Source organism: Anolis sagrei, chromosome 2, assembly GCF_037176765.1.
Source record: "Anolis sagrei isolate rAnoSag1 chromosome 2, rAnoSag1.mat, whole genome shotgun sequence".
In the NCBI taxonomy this organism is placed as follows: domain Eukaryota; kingdom Metazoa; phylum Chordata; class Lepidosauria; order Squamata; family Dactyloidae; genus Anolis; species Anolis sagrei.
This window is the reverse complement of record NC_090022.1, coordinates 274,145,265-274,161,225: the sequence shown is the minus strand read 5'-3', so window position 1 is coordinate 274,161,225 and position 15,961 is coordinate 274,145,265.

Sequence of the window (15,961 nt, the reverse complement as noted above, 5' to 3'; positions counted from 1 at the left end):
TAGCTATGGAGGGGCAAATCTCACTGATGCTGAGCAGTGTATTGCATTCTGGAAAATGTAGTTTAGGGTAGGGCCTTTTGTATTCTCTGGCATAGGGATCCTCCCTCCCCAAACTACATTGTCCAGAGTTCTGTGTAAACTCTGCTCCCTCTTTTCCCTTCTCCTAATGAATGGCAAACTACAAGTTGCTTCTGGTGTGAGAGAATTGGCCATCTGCAAGGATGTTATCCAGGGAACACCAGGATGTTTTTTTATGTTTTTACCATCTTTATGGGAGGCTTCTCTCATGTCCCCGCATGAGGAGCAGGAGCTGATAGAGGGAGCTCGTCCACGCTCCCCACAGATTTGAACCTACGACCTGTCGGTCTTCAGTCCTGCCAGCACAGGGTGCCACCGGGGGCTCTTGCACTGAATATGAAACTGACTTTGGGAGCCTTCTGAGATTTACAAAATGAAAGCAAAATAAAAATGGGGTAAGTTTTGATTCTTACATTTTCGGTACAGCCCACACCCATGTAACTATGAATGTAATGAATTTCATCCGACTTACAAGGACTATTCAAAAATGCACACCTCTACTGCTTACAATATGACATAATATGCCTCCAATGACAAAAACATAATTAAAAGGTCTAGGCTTTGTTCTGAGTGCAATCTGATTTTATTTGGGTATCTACATGGCATTTTCTTCACTGCCAGCATATTTCCTGGGAGTTCTGAAATTTACAGGGGACTTTGTACTTCTGCTCACTAGTTTGATTTGAATTTAGTCTGTTCATTCAGAAATGAAATTAATCTTTACTTGCCTGTGTCTGTGTTCTTTTGGGAGCCAGGGGAGATGGCTGCTGCCACTGTTTGCAGAACACATATTCAACAGAAATCAAGTGAGAGAAAGAGCAATAGTAGTGCTATTAGTTCAATGATGAACTAATATATTGTTGCTAAAATATATTTTAGCACTTTGACTATAATTCTGGAGTGCAATAACAAGAGTAAAATGGGTAAAATCAATTTCTGAAATGTTGCATGAGACCAGTTGTGACACATGATCAGTGGGAACAGTAAGGGAGAGAGACAAGGAAGAAACCTAGGTATTTCAAGGAGATTGTATGCACACACATCAACATGCATGTGCAATCAAAACAAAAACAAAAAAGATTTGGAAAGCTTTGATACTTCCTGATATTTTTCACATGTCTGGAGGTACTGAGGTAGCTATTTTCTACCATGGGTTTATAGTTACTATTGTCTTGGACATTCTAATGGAAATATGAGCATTTAATGGATATATAGAAAATAATTTTAACAAATATGTAAATGTCACTGTACTATGGGTCCTGTGAGGTTGAAGGTCTCTGTCAACAGTAGAAGTTTACCTCCCAAAATTTTCCCAGTTCTGCTTAGCTTTTCCACTCTGCCATCAGTGTTATAGAAACATTTGCAAAGTGTTCTAGAGGCAGATTAAGAAGTTTCTCCCCTTCCACAGCACATTGCTAGTTGGCATTTATGGGACAAGGATAAAGCAATTTCTCGTATTTATTTTTCCTCTCTTTGGGAATAAGAGGGTAACTGTTCTGAGCAATATAAACAGCTTAGCAAAGGAAGACAAACAATGTTAGGATGCTGGGCCCTTGAGGCCCAGTCCATCTCAATAGTTCTACTTCTTCCACTCCTGGCATGAGTCTGAAGGGGTTTAGCATTTGACAGTCCACCTGCTTCAACTCTTCTCCCTTCATTGTCATTGTATTCTTTCATAAAGAAAAAACCGTAAGTTGACTTTCAATATTTACAGTCAGGACTGTTTTGGAAACCAGATATTAGGGATTTCCTCATCACTATCCTTATGAATAACATGGGCTGTTTATGACATTCCAAAAGGACCTGTCTGTCCACTACTGGAAATGGAATACTAGACTGAAAGAGCTTTGGTCTGATCAAGCTAGACCATTCTTGTGTTCAAAGATTGTCATGTTCAGCACCTTACTGTCACCTGCAACCAGTGTTATTTCTACTCAGTGCACACTGTCTGGTTCAATGTTACACATAGCTTGTACTACCATTTCTGTCTTACTTGTCCTGTTCTATTCTGTGCCACAATAGTCATAATTATTATGCAAGTATGTTCCTGCCATATTGCTATCTTCATGCTCCAGTTATTACCACTTTTACAGTTTTTGCTAACAAACTACTGAAGAGCTCAGTTCAGTCAGAGAAAGCCATGTTAAATCCAGTGGTCTAATATCTGCTGCCAGTTGTACATGTTGTTTGGCACCATCTATTCGAAACAAGACTTGGAATATAAAGAAAACACTGACTGAGTTCATTGTTGCAGAATCAGAAGTAATTGTTGCAGCACTGTCCATCTTAACCAATATGAACAAATTCATTGGGCTCAGGGATTCCTCATACATGTTTCTTTCCAATGTCTTTCATGGAAACAATTTTGCTAGGAATTTAATTTAAAACACTGAGACATTTTGGTCAATACTAGGAATATGAAAATTCATTGTCTTGATTTTGTGGTGTTTCTTCAAATACCAGTGGTATTCTCATCCCATTCATCTCATGAGGAAATGGTTTTATGTACACTTTCTTAGACAGAGGCAGCCAAATAGCATGGCCTCACTAGCTAAACCCCAAAGTGTGGGTTGCATCATATGAGATGAAGCACTCTTCCTATGCTTTATGGAAATAAATGGATCTTGTTTAAAATATGTTCTTAATAAATTATGCCAAAAGTTACAAAAGTTTATCCATTCTTTTGTTGCTGTCATGTACAGTTGCTAATAGCTGACTTGACACATAATGCTAATGACAATGTAATGTACTGTAGTCCATTAATAACCCATGAAGCTTGAAGACATTTTGGAAGGGAGAAAATCCACATATTGTCTTAAGTTTTCTTAAGGGAGACTTCTGATTGTTAATAGTAACCCTGATCAGAAATTGAATGTACATTCAGAAGGAAGAAAAAAATAAATAATTGAGTGAGGGTCATTAAGAGTAGCAAGCGGAAACACCAAAACACAGAACAGGTGAAAGACAGGCAGGATGTCAGTATTAGTGGGAAATGAATGTAAGCTGTTCTGGGATACATTAGAAGAAAGTGAACAATTGGGAGGTTGTTTGCTTAGTTTGTTCAGCCTTAGAGTAATTAGTCTTTGGTTTTGGTTAAACTTGCCTTTGGCTACTCCACAAGGGGAATTTGCTCAAAATGATTTTCAACATGAGTGGAGATGGCAAACACATCCCAGAGGTCCAAGCCTACATCCTTGAAGACATACAGTGTTAACATTTCTGGGACTTCCTCTGCCACAAATCATATTGAAATGATGATGTGATGTAGAGAACAGAAGTAATAAAAGCATTGTCTATTCAGTCAAAAGCTTTTGTTGTCTATTCAGTCAAAAACTTTACATTGCACTTATGCATAACTAGTTTCATTGGAACTATTTATGAGATGCTATTTCCATTGGTCAAAAAGCACACACAATGGGTGGATTCTTATCCAAGATTCTCCCAATTATTATATATTATTCTAAGGATATTCTAACACTAAACAAAAAATCTTGTTTAAGGAGCCCATGCTGAGTTTGCCAGAGCTTCTAATTCTTTCAGTTCATTAATGTCTTTATCCCTCTCTGCATTACCAACTATGTATCTGAAACTGATAAAACTTCACAAATATCAGTTGTTGATGACTTTGCATCTGATTCCATGGAGATGTGACTAGTTCTGGTATCATGTATAAGGACAAACATTGACAAACCAGAATGCACCCCGATAACACCCCTGGCAAGGAACAGTTTGTAAGACTGCTTTTGGTGCATTCAGATTTGCACTATAACTAAAGTTGGATACAGGAACTAGAAGTGACATCAAAGATAGTTTCTAAGCAGGAATGCTTAGCAGGGGAGCCAGGGTGGCGCAATGGGTTAAACCCTGTGCTGGCATAACCACTGACCTAAAGGTCAGCAGTTCAAATCCGCAAGATGATGTGACCTCCCATATTTCAGCTCCAGCTTCCTATGCAGGAACATGAGAGAAACTTCCCATAGGATGGTAAAACATCTGGGCATTTCCTGGGCAATGTCCTTGCAGACAGCCAATTCTCTCTAACACCAGAAGTGACCTGCAGTTTCTCAAGTCGCTTCTGACATAACAAAAGCAGGAATGCGCTCAAACACAAGCACTACGTTGAATACAGGAATGATTGAACATCTTGTTTACTAAAAAAAAACCTTGATGGTATCTAATAACTAAGCTGCATAAAGTCCTGTCTTTTAGTTTAAAAAATGGAATGTATCCCCTATGTAGTAACAATTGTCGCCCTTCCTTCTTGTTGATCACACAGGCATCCCATTCTGACATCAACAGAGGTGCCTGCCTGACTATCCCATCTCCCCTCCTTCTTTCTGTCCATTCAGGCATCTCTGCTAATATCGGAATGAGATATCAGTGTGATCAGGAAAAAGGGGGAGTAATCACTCTCTTCTTCAACCTAATGGTGAAAGTGTCCTATTCCAATGTCCACAGAGGAGCTGTAATGAAACTCCTCTGCTGGTTAGGAGTAGTAGTGATGCCAACATGGAGGAGGTAAACTCTAAAGAAGTGGATGTGCTCCCCAGCCATGTAAACAGCAGGCCCAGATTTGACATCAACATGTCTGATCTGGGACTGCTCTGGAGCACGTCTACATTGAAGTAAACTGCCCTGTGTAGATGAATCCCCAGATATATTTCCTATTAAAATTTGTCAGGCCAGTTATGGAATTTTTAAAAAATGATGTTCAGGGAGGAGAAATTAGGCTCCTATTTCCAAACTTTCAAAATGATAGTGAAATAAAAGAAGCTGAAATCTTATTTTTCAAAAAGTTGGAAATTGATGAGACAAGACAGGCAATGTTTGTCTGGATCCCCCCCCCCCTTCAAAAAGGTAGCTAAAACGATTTTGGTTAACAATGGCTGTGAAGTGTCACAGAGTTAATGGCACCCTGAAAGCCAGGGCATATCAGTTAGATTTAACTTGTCTGTAGAAAGTAGTTCATAAATAAATTTGCAGACTCTTCTGACAAAACATTTTCTGAGGAAGGTAAAATTATAGGTACACCCTTGACAGTCAAATTTATACGCAGAGCAGTCAGAAGAATTTTATTAACATAAACAAGTCAAAAGTATCTTAATCCTAGCTCAAAGGACTTAGGCTCCCTTGACAAGAAAGTTATCTCATGTATAATTTAACCTTTGGGAGCAGGAAGGTGGAAGGATGTGTCAAAAATCTTTTTTAAAAATACACAATAGAAGTTCTGAGAGAAGTACAGCTAGAACATGTGGGCGAGCAAAATGTGTCTCACAATCTAATGGATTCCCCCACAGCCCTCAAAGGTCAAAAGCAGTCATAATTTTGAAGAGACAACAGACTAAAGACTTTTTGTGAGGAAATGGTTAACATTAAAGACAACACTGAGTCTTCAATTATTCATCACTTTTCATGAAATTTGAAGGACATTAAATGAGGGCAGCTGTTCTTGGCTCCAAGGTCAGGTTACTGTCTCACACCCAAGGAACACAGAAAGACCATTTTGGTGTTTCTTTGCCTCTACACCCTCTACGATGCCTTGTAATGCCTGGTGAGAGCTGTCTATAATTGTTTTTCCTGCTTCAATGCTCCAAGGCAACATCAAACAGCCCTGGTAGTACAGAATTAATACCTTAGTGCCAGAAATAGCAAAACTGTTTCCATGATTATTTTTACTATTAATCAGGTTAAATTTCCCCAAACTAACTCATCACATCCAACATCACTACAAATTCAAAAAAGAAATCATATACCCTGCCTACTGTTTGCATTTCTTGGACCAGTTGTCTTTAATACATTTAATTCTTATCTCTCATATAGAGCATTATAAATACGTATAGAAAGAAATGTAAGGAATAGGAAATAGTAGTTGCCAGTACAATTCATTTACCTAAAGCATGGTAAAAAAAAAGTACAGATATATTATTTAGATTTAGTTGAGTGATGCATTTAGATAAGAGAGTAGGCGATAAAGTACAGTCCACTGCAACTTATAGCATTCTTCACCATTGGCTGGATTAACTAGTACAGTTGGGAGCTGGAGTTCAACAAGACATGGAGGGGTACATGGTGACTGACTTGATATAAGACAATATGTCACTTGCATAAAATATTGATGCTCCCGCAGCTCACTTTAGAGGAGCATTTGAAAGAACTTCATTCGAAATGTCCAGGATATGCTAGTAAAGGTCTGCATAAGATTTATGAAGTGGGTTCCAGTCTGAATTTCAGAGAACATATTGGTCAGCCTCTCCTTCCCCCAAAACAATAGTATGTGCAACATCTCTGTTCAATCATTCCCTTACAGTAGTGGTTCCCAACCTTTTTTGACCAGGGACAACTTGACCAGGGACCACTGTGACCAGGAACCACTTGACCAGGGACCGCTTTGACCAGGAACCAATCTCCAACATTAGTACCAAAAGGGTTACAAATCAGTTTTTGGTCAACTTTAGATTCAGTTTGGCATACTGATTCAGAAAATTACATTGGATAGACTACATCAGCTCGTTTCAGATACATAACATATGCCATGGTCAGCAACAGGGAAGGAAAGTCAGGCAGCACAAAAGGAGGGGAAATAAAGTAAATAAAATAAAATAAATAAAGAGGAAGGAGACTCACTGACAAGGTTTTCATCGTGGTAGGCCACTTGTGGTCCATGGCCCACAGGTTAAGAACCACTGCCTTACATGAACTACCAGTGTAATATTTTTAAAGGGAGTTTTTTTCAAATGTTGATTAATTTTTTGAATCATTAGACAATCCAAAATGAAAAAAAGAAATAATAATAATAATAATAATAATAATAATAATAATAATTTTATTTCTTATCCACATCTCCTCGTGGCTCATGGTGGGTTACAACAGCATAGCTAAAAACACATAATTATCATAACCACTATAAAATACACATATTAAAAAATTTACAAGTACATATATTAAAATACACAGAAGATAAATTAAAATATAGTGAACTCAAGATGTGAGATTATCATTCATGATTAAAATAGTATCAGAATATGATACTCCCAGGTCTAATGGCACTTAACAAGCTATAGAGGTACAGCAGAGTATAACTCTAAATAGCACTGTAGCTAACTAGACTTGTCAAAAAGACATTCAGCTTATATCATTATCAGAAGTGAAAGTCTGAAGTAACACAACACATAAGAATATGTAATGTGGAAATGGTACATTTTGGTACATTTTGAGTCAGATACAGATATGGATACAGTGATACCTTGACTTACGAGTGGCCTGACATACAATTTTTGAGATAAGAACTGTTGCTCAACTATTTCTCACTCTGAGATTTAAGCAGTGATACAAGTTAAGAGCCACATGCCTGGCAGAAGAGGAGCACTTGCCAAAGGCTGAGGGCTGACCCTGCTTAAGATGGTGGGTATTATCATGCTAGTTCTATCTCTCATGCTAGTGCTACCTGTCATAAGACTTGGGGCAGCTCTCTCACGAGATGTAGTGCTAGCGTGAGAGTACCCACAGGTGCCAGGTGTAGGGCTTTCCCCAGGCCCAGCACAGGATCTGTTCATGGCCTTTGGCAGGGAGGTGGGTGGAGAAGAGCCACGTCAAGCCTCACAGGACTTCCTCCTCTACCAGGCACCACAGGAAAGCTGCCAGTTTGGCCTCCAACAGATTCTTTTTAAAGTAATTCGTTCTGTGATTGAGCTCTTAAGGGGGAAATTGCATTGGTTTTTGGGGGGCTGGAACAGATTAATTGAATTTCAATTCATTAAAATGGGGAAATCTTTTGTGACATAAGAACAAATTGAGTTACGAGCTTGGCCAAGGAACAAATTAAACTTGTATGTCAAGGTATCACTGTATTCACACAGTATTTTACTCAAGAGATGAAGAAATTGGCCAACATCAATAGTGTTGAGAACAGTCAAAGTCTCCCTTTTAGACTTCAGAAGGAAAGAAAAAACCTGGCTCTTGAATCAAGCTTTCAGAGAATAGCACAGTGCAATAATAGACTTGGAATGTGTACAATGATGATGGAACAGCCAAACATTATGATTTCTGGATGGCATGATTTTAATATTGAATGTAATGTTTTAAATGTTTAACATGTATTAATTTTAAATTGAATTTATTTTTAAGCTTAATGTTTTATATGTGTTTTAAGGCATTGCATAATTGCCGTATGGAGGCCGCCTTGAGCCCCCTTTGAGGTAGAGAAAGGCAGAGTATAAATAGGGTAAATAATAATAAATAATAAAATAATAATGAAAAGATTAACCAAATAATAGCAATAGGAGTCCAGGGGAAATCTATAAAAATATATCCATAATCCCAGGGATGGAGTTACACTTGTAATGCATTTTAAGTATATCTTTGTTATTGATGAAGGGATAAAGTACAAACAATTGGTTATTTGTAACTAGTCACTTCTATTGTTCCCAAGAGAATACTTGCACAGACTTTGCCATTCCTGCATTAAAACAGTGTATGCCATCTTACAAAAGAGGGGGAAAGTCCAAAAAAAAAAAACCCAAGATTTTTTTTATGCACAGCCAAATTTAGTATTGTCTCCATTTGAAGAAAACCTTCACATATTATTGGAACTCACTCACTATTTCTAGCATTGTTGTGTCATTAAATATGACATTTTCTCAAGCGGAAGGGAAGGGAGTCAAGCTCTAATAATATAGCTCCTGCGTGAGCTTTGTTGAATAGAGCTCATGATTGATTGACTGCCAGACTCAAAAGAAATGGGTTTCAAATAAAAATTCTCTAACTTTCTTGTTATTCACAATTCAGATATATTTGAGGAGGAAAGTAAAGCTTATGTTCACATGAATTCTGATGTCTGTGACCTGTTCCTCATCTCCCCCACCTTCCAGTGCTGTGTAGCATTTCTGCAGACTTTCTGAAGTCATGATAATTTTTACTAAAATTATATTTTGATCCTCCCCCAACCCACCTGCAACATATATTACAGCAATTATGGGAAATATGAAGTTATTTGCCCTGGCTATTCCTTTTTGTAACTCCTATTATGAAATCCTATGTTGGTAAAACAGGGGACAGGACTACTACTCTACCTACTAAAGGGTGGCCTCCCTTGTATGGACACAATCCAGACCCACCAGTGGAACCTAGTGATATCAGATCCTGGAAACAGGGATATCCAGGGTTTGGGACAGAATGAATTGGCTTTGGAGATACCCAGTTTAAACTGTTATGTTATCCTGATCACTTTAGGATAACAGAACTCTTGATAAGCCTATTCCTTAGTTAAGCCTACAATTAATTCTAGTTAATTTCTCCTTACGACTTTCAGTGAGGGAATTCTAAATAACTGAAAAACATCTCCCTAGTGAGCATGGGTATTACGATTGATGAAGAAGGTGGTACATCCCCTCATTTTGCTTCTAATCAATGCTGGGACAACACTATGAAGTAATATCAAATGTTGAAGTAGAGATCCCATTACTGACCTAATGTCAAATGTTTTCAAATTAGTTACTTTGTTTAGTTGGTTTTTTTGATGTTTAGCTGCAACCCAGCTTTTGCGCTTTCTTCTTTCACCTTGATTAGAAGGCTCCTCAGCTCCTCCTCGCTTTCGGCCACCAGAGTGGTGTCATCTGCATATCTGAGGTTGTTAATGTTTCTTCCAGCAATTTTCACCCCAGCTTTGCATTCATCAAGCCCCGCACATCGCATGATGTGTTCTGCGTACAAGTTAAAAAGGTTGGGTGAGAGTATGCAGCCTTGCCGTACGCCTTTCCCAATCTTGAACCAGTCTGTTGTTCCGTGGTCAGTTCTTACTGTTGCTACTTGGTCAAAAATGATTGACAACTGGAAAATAGAGGGAGAAAATGTGGAGGCCGTGACAGACTTTGTATTTCTAGGTGCAAAGATTACTGCAGATGCAGACTGTGGCCAGGTAATCAGAAGACGCTTACTTCTTGGGAGGAGAGCAATGTCCAGTCTCGATAAAATAATAAAGAGAAGAGACATCAGACTGGCAACAAAGATCCGCCTAGTCAAAGCCATGGTATTCCCTGTAGTCACCTATGGATGTGAGAGCTGGACCTTAGGGAAGGCTGAGCAAAGGAAGATCGATGCTTTTGAGCTGTGGTGTTGGAGGAAAGTGCTGAGAGTGCCTTGGACTGCGAGAAGATCCAACCAGTCCATCCTCCAGGAAATAAAGCCCGGCTGCTCACTGGAAGGAAGGATACTAGAGACAAAGTTGAAGTACTTTGGCCACATCATGAGGAGACAGGAAAGCCTAGAGAAGACAATTATGCTGGGGAAAGTGGAAGGCAAAAGGAAGAGGGGCCGACCAAGGGCAAGATGGATGGATGGCATCCTTGAAATGACTGGACTGACCTTGAAGGAGCTGGGGGTGGTGATGGCCAACAGGGGGCTCTGGCGTGGGCTGGTCCATGAGGTCATGAAGAGTCAGAAACGACTGAACGAATGAACAACAACAACACTTTGTTTAGTTAATTTATTGTTTCTTATTTTATAGTCAGTTTATTGCACATCAAATATTTTCCCTAACCATTTCATTGTGTGTACAATTCACTAAGAGCACAATAATAAGATTGCAATAAATATAAACATGACATGGCAACAATATTAGTAATAAATATTGTCAGACTGAAACAAACTACAAAACCAAACCAGGAGGGAAAATACCACATATGGTTTCTCACTGGATGCCTGCATATGATAGTTTTATGGAACCCAAACCAATAATCTGCTCAAGGTGTTCAATCTGTGATTTGTAAAGGGATATCAGGACTTGTGTTTTCTCATTGGTTAATACGTCCCTGAAAAACTCCACACCAAGGATGTTTATTAGGGCTGGGCTATTCGTTTCGTTAATTCGTTAATTCGTTAAATATTCGTTATTTTTTGAATTACGAAACAATAACAAAACTTTTTTTAAACCTGGAAGTGTTTTTAAATATCGAAACGGCAGGCGCCAAAAAATTTTTTATTTCCGTCCATTTCGGAAATACCTAAGATGGCCGCCTGCCGATGCTTGCTGGGAGCTCTGCCGGCTGAGCAAGCGAGGGAGAGGGAGAGCGAGAGGGGCGAGCGAGCGGCGACGGTGAGAGCCATTCAGCTGTGAAACTCTCTGCCCCAGAGGGAGTGCGGTGGAGACTCTTTGAAACAGAGGCTGGATGGCCATCTGTCAGGGAAGGGCTTGGTGGGCCATTGACCTTCAGTTTTGGAGTTGTATTTCACCTACATCCAGAGACCACTACAGACTCAAACAATGATGGATCTGGACCACACTTGGCCAGCGAGAGGGGTGAGTGAGCGGAGAGCGAGAGGGGCGAGCGAGCGGCGAGCCAAGCGAGAGGGGCGAGAGAGCGGAGAGCGAGAGGGGCGAGTGAGCGGAGAGCGAGAGGGGCGAGTGAGCGGAGAGCGAGAGGGGCGAGTGAGCGGAGAGCGAGAGGGGCGAGCGAGCGGAGAGCGAAAGGGGTGGGCGAGCGGAGAGCGAGAGGGGCGGGCGAGCGGAGAGCGAGAGGGGCGGGCGAGCGGAGAGCGAGAGGGGCGAGCGAGCGGAGAGCGAGAGGGGCGAGTGAGCGGAGAGCGAGAGGGGCGAGTGAGTGGAGAGCGAGAGGGGCGAGGGAGCGGAGAGCGAGAGGGGCGGGCGAGCGGAGAGCGAGAGGGGCGAGTGAGCGGAGAGCGAGAGGGGCGGGCGAGCGGAGAGCGAGAGGGACTCAAACAATGATGGATCTGGACCACACTTGGCAAAAGCACTCAATATACACCCAAATATGAACACAGATGGAGTTTGCGGGAAATAGACCTTGACATTTGGGAGTTTTAGTTACGGGGATTTATGGTTCACCTGCAATCAAAGAGCGTTCTGAACCCCACAAGCGGCGAGCGAGAGGGGCGAGCGAGCGGCGAGCAAGCGAGAGGGCCCGCCAGAGTGAGTGCCTGCCTTCCCTCCTTAATAATAATTTAAATTTAATAATAATAATTTTAATTTCTCCTCCCTATTCTACTAAATTAATAATAATTAAATTTAAAAAATATTTTAAAAATATTGAAAAAAAAAGGGCGCCATCTTTACAAAATGTTTTGTAAATATTTACGAAATTTCGTAAATACCGAACTTTTTTGGGGGAAAATTTTGTAATTATTTTAAATAACGAAACAAAAAAACACCCCAATTACAAAACGATTACAAAACCAAATTTTTGCGTTGTTACCCAGGCCTAATGTTTATATGTCATTTGTTCCCTCTATTTTTAATTTAAAATTATTAGGAGCTCCCTTTTTCTGTATTGTTGGAAAGCTGAGTATTGTAAATACAACTGGACAAATTTGTTGTTGCAACACTGCATCTTTCTCGTTCCCTGCAATCAGTTTTATTTATGGTGTTTTACGACTGCATATTTTGATTAGTACTTTCTTTACATTTTTTATTCTATTGCTTTATTGTAAATAAATCTTGAGAACCAGAGAATAATTTCTGTGTTTCTGTGTATAAGGCTTTTTTATTCATTCTTTGTTCTGACAGGGAGCAATAATGTGCAAAGACAGACCAATCATTTCCAGGTTGAAAAAACTATAAGTAATTTCTATCAGATCAGAGAAAATATTTGGAAAAATACTTTTTTCTCTTGTAATTCAGATTGGACTGACATAAATACTGTTGTCACATGCAAGGGCAAAATCAAGGATGAGTTACACAAAGTAAAGAATTTCCTAGCCACATAGACTAGTAATTTGAGAACAATAGCAAACAGGGCTACATCTCCCAAACCACCATTGTCCAAAAAAGGTCTGAAGGGGAAGACATCTGACATGGGGGACATAGAATCATAGAATTATAGAGTTCAAAGAAACCACATGGGCCATCTAGTACAACTCCAAGTCATGCAGGAAAAGCACAATCAAAGTACCCCTAACAGATGGTTATCCAGCTCCTGTTTAAAAGGCCCTCCAAAGAAGGAGTGTCCACTGCATGGACTTCACTCTTTCAAAAAAATTTCCCAACACATGGCAGTCAGGAAATTAATACTTGGAGCATTCACATAGGACACTCTTCCATGTGAAAGGCTAAAATGTTTCCTGAAAGAAACAATCCTGGTTGAAGTCAGCTGAACAAGTAAGAAAGGAAGTAAATGCCCAACCAAACTATGGGAATGCTATTTCTAAACTTTTAGATACTTTGCCCTCATTTCATCCTCAAACAAGCCAAACTGAAAAACCTATTCAGATTTTCCAGATGCTCTCTTTTCACTTTCTTTTCTGCTTTTGGGAAAGCATTTGCATTCTGCTAAGGTAAATAGCATATTTATCATGATAGCGAAGTATAATTCCAGTAGCTGCAGACATGAAGAAATGTATTCTTTTGAAAGAAGGCATTTTCTTTTCATGCTATAAAGGCAGTTCAGAAAAACTGTGCCATGGTAAACACTGCTTTCTGTTGGAATATGTATTGTATCAGAAGACAGGAATAAATGCAGCCATTATGTTTACAGAATAGTATATTTCTTTGATTTTTTGTGTGTAAAACATTCATTCTGTACAAAATCTAGTAGTGCTTCAGTAAAGTAATATTTTCTTTTCTATTTTGTACACTTCAACAAACATTAAGTATCATAGACAAATCTTGATTAGAAAGACACCTAATATATTACTCACAGGAAAGAGAGGAAAAAGAAAAGGAGATATTTAGAGAATATAAATAGACCTAATATTCTTCAATAGTGTGGATGCAGGTGTGTAAAATAAAATCCATGATTGACCAAGGGTTTTTCCTTTACTATAGTTCCTCCTAGGATAACTTAATTTTTTTACTAGGACAACATTCCTTTCTTAAGAATTCTTTTTGAACATGTATCTAAAAATGAGCAAATCTTCTCACAGATTTAGATTTTGCTCAGTTCAGAGATGTTTAAAAAATAACAGAAAATAACTTTTAACAATTCTGTGAGGATGACCAGAACTGTCAGATTGACTTTTTCCCCATTCTAGTTTTGGTAAATTCTGATTTCTTGGCGGAGGGGGGGCTGAAATAAAATTCCCAGATAGCCTTAATCTTTCTGTATATTGCCTTTTAAAAAGAATACTCCTGTTTAAGGAGCTCCATTGGCTGCCGTTTACCTTCTGATCCCAATTCAAGGTGCAGGTGCCTAAACGGTTTGGGACCTGCCTACCTGCGTGACTGCATCTCCGTCTATGAACCCACACACTCCCTTCATTCATCCGGAGAGGCCCTGCTCGTGATCCTGCCTGCATCGCAGGCACATTTGGTAGGGACGAGGGACAGGGCCTTTTCTGTGGTTGCCCCCGACTTTGGAACACCTTCCCCAAAGACATCAGACTAGCACTCACGTTGGCAGTCTTTAGGAAGAGCTTGAAAACCTGGCTATTCCGATGTGCCTTTCCGGAATAGGAAAACCCCAGCACTATGTCCCAGAAGCACTTTATTAGAGTTTAAGATTCTCTGCACATTGCACTTGCCCAGAAATCCAACATACCACCTGTCACACCCAGCACTTTTTAATCTGTACCCGTCACTTGCTCTGGTTTTTACTGTGTTATGGTGTAATGTTTTCTTGTTATTGCTTTATATTTTTGATTTTCTTTGAATTGTTTTGTTGTTGTTATGCTGTTGTTGTGTTGAGGCCTTGGCCTGTGTAAGCCGCATCGAGTCCTTCGGGAGATGCTAGCGGGGTACAAATAAAGTTTAATAATAATGATAATAATAATAATAATAATAATAATAATAATAATAATAATAGAGACTAGCAAGGTTCACATTTTGTCTGAGCATGTCCGCTTTTAAGATTTTTCAGGAAGGCTTTTTCTCCATCTCTGTGTTATGAAACCAAACATCCGTGTGGGTCCCTCCCTCAGCATTGGCAGGGGAAGAGGGTTGGTGCAGGGTGTGCAACCCCTGCATTGCCCCACTTTCCCTGCGCACTTGCTAACACGAGGAGAGGGACACGCACTGGTGTTTCCAGGTGCATGCAGAAAGAGGCCTCGTACAGGGAGCATGCACCCCTGGGTGCATTCTCCCTGCACAAGGCCTCTTCCTCCGCACGCTCGGCAACAGAGGTGCGCGTCCCTCTTCCAGCGTTGCCAAGCACGCAGGGGCTGGAAGCACATGCCCAGGGGCCAATGGAGCACAGGGCCTCTTCTCCCAAGGCCTCTTCTCCTGTTCCTCTTCTCCTGAGAAGAGGGGCAGCATTGACAAGCGCCTCTCCAGGCAGCTATGACTGCACCCCTCTCAGGGTGGCAAGGAGGCCTCTTCAAAAAAGGAAGCGATTGAAGGGACTGTAATTCTAATTTATTGTACATGCCTCCTCCAAACCCGTAAAGTATTTTCTGTTCTTCATGGAAGCCCTATATGCCAAGTTTGGTTCAATTCTATTATTGGTGGATCTGAGAATGCTCTTTGATGCCTGGTGAACTATAAATCCACACAATAGCAATTCCAAAATGTCAGGGTCTATTTTCCCCAACCCCCTCCAGTAATTTCTGTTGGTCATGGAAGTCATGGAAGGCCTATTGCCAAGTTCGGTTCAATTCTATTGTTGGTGGAGGTCAGAATGCTCTTTGATGCCTGGTGAACTATAAATCCACACAACTGCAATTCCCAAGTGTCAGGGTCTATTTTCCCCAAACTCCACTAGTGTTCAAATTTAGCATATTTAGTATTTGTGCCAAGTTTGGTCCATATCCATAGTCGTTTGGGTTCTCAGGATGTAGGTGAACTACATCTCCCCTAAATTATTGTCAATTCCTCCCAACCCCCTCCAGTATTTTCTCTTCATTATGGGAGTTCTGTGTGCTAAGTTTGGTCCAGGTCTGTAATTTGTGGGGGGTCCCACTGGGTTGTGGAAGTCAGAGCTGAATCATTTGAATGTACTTC